Raw genomic sequence first — 11,477 nt, forward strand, 5'->3', positions numbered from 1 at the left:
CTGATGGTAACAAATTCCTAAATCTGAAGCGCCACCCCATGGAGAGGGCCCCGGCCTTGTTCCTGCGCGTCTTGAGCATCCACCGGACCCAACTGGGGCTACGACCCACTCCCATGAGCAGGGGCGGAGCCAAGTGGTGGCCAGGGTGTTCACCCGAAAATTATTTTTTATGTATATATAGTAGATGTTGAACTCCCTTGGGCTCCTCCACTGACCATGAGGCAAATGGTTCAAAATAGAATTATATGAATGCCGTCACTAGTCCAAAGATTAGCTTGTAAAGAATGGATAATAGACCTAACTCAATACCAAAAGCTAGCTCATGAAGGGAGGATTCGCAAGTCCATATAAGGAGACCCCCCATCCCTTTTTCATCCGATGTGGGACTCTTGAACGTAGCTCCAGCCGACAACAAGAATAAGTGAAAGCTGAAAACACAACCCATAATGGTGTACCGGCGATCATATTTGATGCATGAGGACTATTAATTAAGAATTAATCATGGCCGACGAATGCAAATTCACCATCAGTGGCATATTCTTGAAAACACGCTCACAAATTGAAAATATCAGGGCTACTGTTAAAGAGACTATTCCGATCAAAGATTCTATTAAAATTGGGATATATGATATTAAGAAGTCCAAATTGCATGGCCAAATGGAGTCTTATTATTAATTCATTACATCCAATAATATTATTTAAAAAAAAAAAAAAAGACACAACAGAAAGTCCCAAAAGTAAAATTCCATCAAGGCTTGGATGTAAAACTGAAGTTGCCACATGTTGTTTGACCAAATAAGAGCGAAGAACTGAAGCCCAACCATTTTTTACCCATGTCAAATTGCAAAAGATTGTCTTCAATTTGATGCGCTCGGATGACTATAGAGGTGGTGGGTTCAACTCCACCGTTTATAAATCCAAGACAGAGCACCTCATTATTCACTATCACCATCGAATTCGCACCCCAAATAGTCCAAGATGTAGCATTTTTGTTTCCCAAAACCAGCTCAATGGGTGGAATACTAGGGCCAACACGAGTACTTCCAATACTCGTTCTATTATAACACACCTTGAAAGGAGCCACAGTTTCACCCTTGGAACCTTAGCAAGCGATTTGATGAATGCCATTTACTTTGACGGATTTGACTCCAATGAAGTATTCCATCGAAGGTTCCCCTTCAATATAAGTCCTAGCAGTACTAACAGGGTTAGTCAGAAGAGGTGTATAAACAAGTCTCTTTGAAACATCGATACCCGAAAGAAAAACATAAGGACTATCACCAAAAAAGATAAGTAACTCCTTTTGAAGTTGTGGAAGAACTAAACTGATAGAGAATTCTCAGGACAAATGTAAAGCACTTGCTATTTGAGAAGGAAGTGCAGAAAAGCCATTACCTAATCCAGCTATCCCTTTAACTGCTTTGGCAAGATTCTCTAACATAAACGTACGGCTACAACCGAAAACAACTCGAGAAGCTGAAACAAATCGTCCAGGATTCGAGCCATCGGTCGATTGGAGAGAGACGAAATCGGTAGCAAGTTCACCAACAGTGCTAGTGCTAATAAAAGGGTTATAAGGATCATGCACACAATTAGAATCTTTGCTCCCCGGTGTAGGAAAAGGAGATAAAGAGCACTCAGTGTTGCAGTAACGCGAAAAAGAACGTTTGCAAGGAGAAGAACCACAAGGGACAGGCTTAAAAGATGAACTTGCATAGCCCTTTTCACAATCAACCCATAAAAATCTTTGGCCAAGATCAACACTTAGTTTTACGGGGACAAGAGGCGTTCTTTGGCCAATGACCGTGACATATTGTTTGGTGGCTGCATCTTTGGTTACTGGAAGAAGAAAAGCTCGAGGTCTCGTAGGTGTTTTGGCTGAGGAGAGGGAAAATAAGAGGAGCAAAGAAAGAAAGAAGGATAGAGAATTTATTTTGGAAACCATTGTTACTGAAAACTCAGAATTAACGAGATAGTTGAATTGAAGAGCTTAAATTAGTATCTCTATTTGTAGTAGTCCGAAGCTATTTTGACTCCTTAGGACTTTATGATCAGAAAATTAAATTACTTGCGAGATGGCAACCTGGAAGGTGTATGGAATGCATATTTAATTTACATATGATCTATTTGGATCTAAAGTGTCTTATTAATTATTCATTAATGCAGAACTCATGGCATTACCCTTCAGTTTCTTAATCCAGCTTTCCATATTTGTCTATATTCCATGATTTACATAATAATAAGTACCCTCCGTCTCAAAATATTTGTCGTCCTTTCTAAAAATACTTGTCTCAAAATATTTGTCGTTTTAAGCAGGTTTTTCCCATTTTACCCTTATATTAACTAGAGAAATGGGCTATTTTGTGAGTTCACATACCAACATTTAAGAGGTTTCATCATTAATGGAGTAAATATTCATTGAGGAGAGAGAACATGACATGATAAAATATGTTAAGAGGATAAAATAGTCAAAATGCTACCCTTATAAATATTTGCTTTCTTAATGTGCGTGTAAATGAAAATGCGACAAATATTTTGAGACGGAGAGTGTAATATTTTATCTGGAAAGGGGCAACTTGGAAGGGGACAAGAAGTTCAGACAGGGCATTATCCATAATTAGTTTACTGATGCACCTTGCCACTGTGGATCCACAACGTTTCATTTAATTAATATTCCTTATGACTCGTGCTTTCCGAAAAAATAATTTTATTTTTAGCCTTTAATTATCATTTTAATCAGCTGACTTTAATTAGATGAATTTAAAAATATGCATATTCAGATGGATTATTCATTGAGTTAGTTCACTTAGAACAAAAATCTCACTCACGGGCCTAAACGACGAGCAAACACTCGAACATGAGAGCAAGGGATCACCCAACGAATGGACGAGCTCAAAGGGGGAGGGAGGATAGAACCATTATGTATTTTTAGGACACATTTCAAATTAAGAAAACTATATATATAAAGTATAATAAAAAGGAACCATAAGCACAAATTAGAAATGAGAAGAAGAATAAGAAGAAGGAAAGAAGAGAACAAAAAACAAAATAATAAAATAAAAGCTGTTGCATGTGATACTGGAAGGTGCAACTTCAAAACAATTAATACAAGACAATCAGATTATTATGGCATATCTTACGACTTACATTAGTTATCGCTCACAAGGATATATATATCAGTATAGTTTTTCTCAAGAAAATAAAATTTAGATTGAACTCAATCCTAAAAGTTGGATCATGAAATGAGGATTGTCCAAAAACATACTGCGGGACAATAATCTATTGTCCAATCAACGTCAGACAGTTAACAATATGTTATAACACACACATGAAATCACATGTAATTAGTGGTGGAGCCACATGCATCCAAGGTGTGTCAACCGACACCCCTTTGTCGAAAAATTACATAGTATAAATAAGTAATTTTTTTTATATATATACTATGTGTTGAACCCCTTTAATTTCGTCGTATATTTATGTTTTTATATTTTGATACCTCTTAGTAAAAATCCTAGTTCTGCCACTGCATGTAATAAGGAAATACTGAAAAATATTAAGAATGTAGGAAGACAGTGTTGGGTATGGAATTGGCCAAACAAGTCAATTCTTTTGTTCACATAGTCGTGATGTAAGCGCTTACCTCATGATAGTCGTGATGTAAGCGCTTACCTCATCATAGGAAATTCATTCCTATAAATAGGTAGCTTATGGTTCATTTGTAAGATATCATTAAGATCATTTGCTATACACATCCCAAGAGAGAAAAAATCTAAGAGAAATACTCTTAGTGAAAGGCCTAAGTAAGAGAAGGTCTTTGAGAGAATTTTCTGTGGTAAAATTCTTGAGTGTAATTGGAATTGGGGTTGTGAGGTTGAGTGTTGTAAACACTTGTAATATTTCTTCTTTAATAAGATCTGCAGCAGCAACGTGGACGTAGCTCTCACACTGAGGGTGAACCACTATAAATCTGTGTGTGCTATTTATTCTTCGCTTACATCACGGCGTAAGTAGGTTCTGTCTAAGGAGGTTGGTATTTAAGTGGTCCAGCTGTGACCCTCCAATCTTTCCTGGGAACCTGCTTATAAAGGTCGGATTTGGGATTTAAATCCTAACAGACAGATCCACAATGGAGTTCAACTACCTACGTGAAACAAATATGTTATAACACACATGAAATGCAATTATATTAGGAGATCAGTGTGAAGAATGTGCTACATGTACCAGACTTTCAGATTCAAGCTATTGTCAGTACCCAAACTTACAAAAGATCGCAATTGTTCAGCTTTCTTCTATCTTATTGATGTGTGTTGCAGGTGCTTTACAATGGCAAGGTGTAGAGAATTGGTAGAGAGCCTGATGGTCTATATATAAGTAAGGAAGGGGCAACGGTAATAACTGCAACTGTTTTGAAAAGGAAAACAGATATACTACATTGTAACACATCAGGCTAGGACATGCCTTAATAAGATCCATTCAACATATACCATTTCTACACAACAAATTTAGTGATAATAAAGTAGAACATTGTGATGTTCACTGCTAAAAAACAGCTGAAAAGCGACCTCAATGTGGTAGAAAAAAAAAACGACCTCATGAGGTCGGTATAAGCGTGCTTTTTTATTTTTATTTTACGAAAACCAACCTTAAAAGGTAGCTAATTTAATAATAAATTCTGAAAAATACATTACCAACCTCATGAGGTCGCAAAACCTGACCCACAAAACAGTACCGACCACACGAGGTCGGCAAGTAGTTTTAAGAAATTAAATGAATAATTAATTGGCGACCACATGAGATCGGAATGCATAATTAAAAAAAAATCAAAAATAATTCTTCGATTAGCGACCTCACGAGGTCGGAATATTTTAAAATAAATAATAATTAAATTACATTAAGCAACCTCACGTGGTCGGTAAATCAAATTAATATCACAGTCATCAGTACTCTAATTTTTCCCCATTTCTCATTTCACTCTCTCTCCTCACCGTTTTTTTTCTCTCTCTCTCTACTCAATTTTAGCCATCGCCCATCGTCCGCCATCCCTAGCCCATTCTCCGCCGTTGCCACCTACTGTCCAACCGAAAATACAACATTTGAGGTATTCCCCCCCCCCCCCCCCCCCCCCCCCTCTCTTTGGTACTATTTTCCCAACTATTAATGATTAATATAGTTATGTGAAATTTCTATGTTTAGTTATTCAGTTTCTAGCCATTTAAGGTGCTTATTCTTGACAGCTTCCTCTTCCTTTAGGATTAGGTTTTAATTCTAGGGTTAGGTTTTAACTCAGTTCTGAAGATTAAGGTTTTCTTGAAGCTATAATTGTTGACACTAAGCTATAAACTGAAGCAACAATTCCTCAATCTAGCGCACTAATTCACACTAAGGCGTTCTGGTTTTGTCTTAGTTTCATGGGATTCCTCAATCTGGTTCTGTTTTTCTAAGCTCAGTATCCTTACCAATGCTATATGTTTTATTCTGTTCAAGTCCGTAAGTTATAGAGGTATCCGAAGCTAAGAAGTCTTTCTTTTTGTTGTTTATCTGTTTTTGACATTTCTAAGAAGACAGGGAAGGGGAAGAGGCCAGGAAAAGGAGGCAATTGATGCTAAGAGTATTGGCTTAGGTTTTAAAACTCCTCGTGAGGCTACTGAAGGTCAATATTCATTTCATCTACCAATTACTGTATATTTGTTTATTTATACTAGCTTTTGTAGTTAGTATTCATTCCTGCTGTAGTTGTGTAGACAAATGCGAAAATATGAGTTGTGTGTTTATAATTCAGTATCTGAAAAATCAGTTCCATAACAAAAAATCGAAGCAGTTACAAGTAGAAGTCTGTTTATTTGATGAAGATTATGTAGTCAATTAGCAAACAATATTCTGAAAAAGTTGCTCTTTTAATTTCTTTATCTAAAATTACTTTGGGTTTTTCATTTTGTGTTAGTTTATGAGCTCCTAGTGTAATTTATCCTTATTCTATATATGCTGATTGTTGTGGAAAATATCTGGGGTTCTTCCTCAATTTCATGTTATCCTAGGTGACTTGATGTAAATTCTATGTGAGTTTCCTTTTGTTATTACCAGTTTTGAGAACTTCATGGTTTTCATTTCAATGAACAGAACAAACTATTTCCTTTACTGCAATTGGTTGTACTATACTATGATATCTCATTTGGTTTCACTTCCATGAGAGTATAGTAGGTTACATAGGTCATCTTCCATTTTTGTCGATATTATTACAATTTTGTGTTTCTTAAGTAGTGGTTAATGCGACTTAGTTCCTTGATGTAATTATGGTCTCTTATCTAGGCACCGTCCTATATGCCAGACTTTACACACTCTAGATGAGTTCCTGTGATGTGAATTTCTCTTCTTTTTTAACATAACCCTTGTTCAAGAAAACTCCTTCAAAATTGACATATGCTATTAGCAGTGCACACTACTGGTATTGTGTAATTATAATGTGATTGAAATGACAGAGCTTGTATATTAAATTGGAGTACTAGCTAGCTACTACTTCAACAATCAATTTTCTTGGTCGTATTTTTACTTCTGATATCCCTTAACTTTAATATCACAAGTAACCATGACTGTTTTCTTTAATAAAACACTAAAAGTATCTCAAAGCATTTTAACTTCAAATTGACCGATGGAATTATATTAGTACAGCATGATAATAAGTAGTACTCAAGTATAGTGTCGACCTGCCAATAGAGTTGCCAAGTTTTTGCTGCTTTCAGTCGGATTCACATATATGTCTAGACACCCTATTAGCTAATACTAGCTGTTTTTAATTTTAATATGCGCACACACACAGAGCTTGTATATTAGATTGTAGAGCACTAGCTAGCTGAGGAACTTGATAAATCTTCTCATCTACTTGTTCAAAATCATATGCAGGTTTTGGCTTTTGGTAATTCTTGGGTACATAATATGAACAAGGGAAAACCTTGATCTTCTGTGTATTGAAAATGAAGAAGATCATCTCCTTATAAGGTTACAAAGAAACCTATACATGGTAAATACAATTTGTTCAAAATCATATGCAGGTTTTGGCTTTTGTTAATTCTTGGGTACATAATATGAACATTGGAAAAACCTTGATTTTCTGTGTATTGAAAATGAAGGCGATCATCTCCTTATAAGTGTTATACCCCATTTTAACCGGGTCAAAAGCGGAGTACAACATATTGGTAATTCCTACTTATTTAATTTAAGAAGTCGTCACCTAATTATTTTAACGGTGAATTAGGACACCTGTTTTAGCTAAGTAAGTGCTAAAAAGTTAACTCCGATTAATCGTCTACTTAACTTAATGATTCTAGGTAAGGGTTCTTAGTTATCCTAAAGGAAAAGGGTAAGGCATCCTTTAAGATCTGCTTAAATACGGTTAACCGGTTAAACTTAGGTTAATTATATTATAAAACTTAATAAGAACATATAGCATTTTGAATATTTCATTATATCTAAAAGAGAAGGCAAATTTCAATACTAGTATAATAATGTGATGAAGCAATATTTACCTAACATGACAAAAAAAAAAAACATTTATACCTTTATAAAAAGATATTTTAAAAATCACATGGACGTTGGCTTTTAAAGAATTTATTTTGAAGCAACAGACAAAAGATGACTTTAAATTTTAGGCCAAATGGTCATAGATTTACTTTCAACAAAATTTGATTGGAAAAATCTTTTTTTTTTTAGTTACGAAAAATTTACTCTTGTTGAGCTTCAACTGTATATAAAAAAAAAAACCAGAAAAACTTAAACCCTTCTTTAAGCATACTGTAGTGAAATCATATGTTTGGAGAAATTTTTGAAGACTTATGTAAATGATCACTAAGCTTGTTCTTCTCATCGAGGGGAAATATTTAGCCGATTATAAGCATTCTTAGAGTCATAAAATGAACTAAAATAGAGTTTTAAGAAAAATATTTTTTCGTCACTCTGCTGAAATAAGATCCCAATTAGCCCCACTAAATTAGATATTCTAAGGTAGCTAAATAATCACATACGAACACAAAATAATTAAGCAAAACATAAGATATGCTTCAAAATATAGCAGCCTTTCTCGTCCTCTCCCCTCTTTCTCTTGCTTCTGCTTGGATTGTTTTCCAGGGGAGAGGGAGACCCGAATAAGAAGCCGATGTGACTTCAGGATTTCATCTCGACCCTCATTGTTTGAGTTCGGACGAGTTTAGAGAGAGCTAGGACACAAAGTGAAGCAATGAAGTTGTTTTGATATAGCGGTGAAATCGAGTCTCATTTGAGACTCCTCGCAACTCCTGGGTGTCATGCGAAAGAAGAAACCAAAAGAAAAAAAGAATTAGAGCAGTGGCATGATTTTATAATATACGATTTTATAATCGACAACCAACATAACATAACAGTTTCAATATTCAAGCCAAACAAGTGACTTATGTATACATTATGTATATTTGAGTATACTTCGTGTATACACGTTCATAAGGATGTTTAGAAGGTTAATATTGGAAAGCTTTTGCCCCCGTCTTCTCGACATTGCACAAGTTCCAAGGGATTTCCATGAATCCCAGGCATGACTAACATCGGGGAGGGTTCAAGCTTGATCCACAATGACCAACTAATCTCCCAAAAAATGTACTAACTATAGCATACTCTAGATATACACACATAAACCTAATCAAAACACAGTATACTTGCAATGCACAAACATATAAGAATTTAAACAGGCACAAAATCGCTACACAACATTCATGAAATTTCCTATAGCATGTTAATAGAGTGAAATAGATTTCAGTTTATAAACTTTAAGCTATATACTTCAACCAAACAGAAACAGTTTGAATTGTCTCGCAGATATGTCTAGGCAGCCACTAGTGTTATGGTGTTGAAACAGGATACATGCTAAACACAAAACTCCAAAGAACCTAATACCTAAACTATCAAACTGCTAGTACTCTCGGGATATTCAACATGGATAATTAACATGGAAGTTAATTTGTATAAACCATTGTTAGGAAAACTAAGAAAGGGATTTTTAAAACTAAGATTTAAAGTAACTATACTCACTGTTTACACTTAAACAGAAAATTTAAACCAAGTCGATTAGTTATCCTTTTATATGCAAACTTAAATTAACCAAACTAATTACCGTCAACGATAATGAGAATATCATTCTCAGATGGACAAATCAGTGTTCAAAGCATATTTTGAAAGAAAACAGTAGGTCCTTATTTCCCTATGCTAATAGTTGCCAAAAATAGAAATTAATAATGCTCGAGATATTAATCAAAACAAAAATTGCAGAAGACAAGGGTGCTAACTCAAATTGACATAAATTCTAGCTCAGATATTTTCCCAGGCCAAATAGAACCAACATATTTATACGCTTAAAATTACCAAAAAATAAAAACAATAATTTAAAGAGAAAATCCAGTTGAAGGAAAGAAACGAAACAATGTTGGGAAAGAGGAAAACAGGTTCGAAAATGACACGAGATCAGCTAAAAGAAAATGGGACAGCACTGGGAGCATATTCCACTGCCTCAGTTCGTCCTTTAAACTTATAATGTTTGCTCTTTCTTGCTTGTAAGCTATAACAACATCTAAACATTTAAGGATCCTAATTGACCCAAACAACTCTAAAACAGGGAAACAAACTTGTAAGTATATAAGGAGGAACTCAAGCCTAGCTACTAATTTCAACTTAATCCAAACATGAAGGAAATCAACAAGGACAGGAGCATTACTTAAATGCAGAGGCTACATCCCAAAAAAGAGCAATAAACGTTGAAGCTAATCTAAGTCTAAAAAACTCATAACAACTTTGGGAACATAAAAAAAGGAAATAAGACTGCTGAAACAAAAACACTTGTGGGGATGCCGCATACTTATAATTATGTCATATGAAGAAAAATCCAAATTCTAATTTCTTGAACAGGAAAGGAGTTTACAAAGGTCTTGGTCAGTTTAATAACTCAAGTTACATGTCTTTTGGTCTCTACGAACGTAGTTTTATATCCAAGCAGCCTTATACAAACTGGTACGCAACTTATCATCAGGGTTTAACATACAACAAAATTTAAACTTCCTACAACCAAACATCATTTGAAATAACAACTCTATTGTTAACACCCAATTTTGTCCCGCCTTTCCCAAAATATCTATTTACACTTCTAATATTTTTGGCAACTTAAGAAATAATTATTTATACTTTACTGCAATTATTAACTTTTATTAATAGGAGCGTTTCATTATCCTATTGTAGTCACTAGCTATCATTTTTTTTTATTTCATTACCGTTACTACTACCACTATTATTATTATTATTATTATTATTATTATTATTATTATTATTATTATTATTTTATTATTATTATTACCAATGTTGTTATAATTTGCATTATAATCATTTCAGCATTTTTACCACATTATGCACACGCATCGCATCTATTTTGCGCAGCTAAACAATAGCGTTTACTTATTGATATTATCGCACCACCATTACGACGTCATATAATTTTATTTTTTATCCGAGCACTGATAAATACATACTTTTATAATAGGTAATATTTTAAATTAAAATAGATCTTTTACGCAAATTTAGAAGCCTAAAATAGCATAGGAAGCAAATATATATTTTAGTCCATCCGCCCCAATCAACTCATAAGCATTTTCAGACCAACCGATTGTAATTAGACCACTACCCGCTTTAAAATAATACCCATTCCGTTAATGTTTCAGACTAGCCCATTTACCATTCGGCCTATTTAATTATCCCAAAATGTGCAATAACCCAGCCCACTACATGAATCGACCAGACCGATTTTCACGTTTTATTCATCTCCTACCATATACAACCCTAGCCCCCCCTCCTCTTCCTCTCTCCTCCTCCCTCTCTCTCTTCTTCAACAAAAACAGCGAGTCCACAGAGCCCTTTCGTGGTCGTAGTCCATGCATGGTCAATTCGAGAATAGAAATTAACGCTTGTACCTCCCCATCACAGTTCAACGTTGAAAGGGGGTTTTCCTCTTTCTCTTTTTGATTTTTTTCTATTTGAAGCCTTAATGAATTTTGTCCGTTTGCAAGCTCAAATCCTCTCCTTTATCAGTTCCATTTCACTTTAGGGTACACGTTTTAATGAATTTTTGTATATTCCTTGTTATACCCTATTTTAACCGGAGTCAAAATAGTTTATAACATTCCGGTAATTCCAGGGTTAATTAAGGTACATGAGTCGCCACCTAATTATTTATGGTAAATTAGGGCACCTAAAGTTAATTAAAGTAATTATCTAAAGTTGATTTTATTTTAAAGTCTACGAAACCAAAAAGATTCTAGGTAAGGGTTCAACTAATCTAGAGGGAAGGTATTAGGCATCCTCTAAGATCAATTAACAATGGTTAACCGACCAAACTTAGATGAATTAATTAGGCTAAGTGTAAATATTATAGAAAAGAAAATAGTTTTGTAAATATTGCTAAAGTTATAGACATG

General features: G+C 34.7%; 1 long non-coding RNA gene and 1 pseudogene across 2 annotated transcripts; one reads left to right on the forward strand and one right to left on the reverse strand.

Annotated features, from left to right (window-relative positions):
- Positions 1 to 400: 400 nt before the first annotated feature.
- LOC132599842 (probable aspartic proteinase GIP2) lies at positions 401 to 2,040 on the reverse strand (annotated as a pseudogene).
- A 2,922-nt stretch (positions 2,041 to 4,962) lies between these two features.
- LOC132599843 (uncharacterized) lies at positions 4,963 to 7,135 on the forward strand. 2 transcript variants are annotated; one of them, XR_009567043.1, is made up of 3 exons: positions 4,963 to 5,098; positions 5,559 to 5,650; positions 6,898 to 7,135. It is a non-coding gene; the product is annotated as an uncharacterized LOC132599843 (long non-coding RNA). The 2 variants fall into 2 exon arrangements; XR_009567042.1 differs by having other exon boundaries at positions 4,966 to 5,098; positions 5,562 to 5,650.
- Positions 7,136 to 11,477: the final 4,342 nt, after the last annotated feature.

The sequence above is a fragment of the Lycium barbarum genome, chromosome 6 (assembly GCF_019175385.1).
Source record: "Lycium barbarum isolate Lr01 chromosome 6, ASM1917538v2, whole genome shotgun sequence".
Taxonomy (NCBI): domain Eukaryota; kingdom Viridiplantae; phylum Streptophyta; class Magnoliopsida; order Solanales; family Solanaceae; genus Lycium; species Lycium barbarum.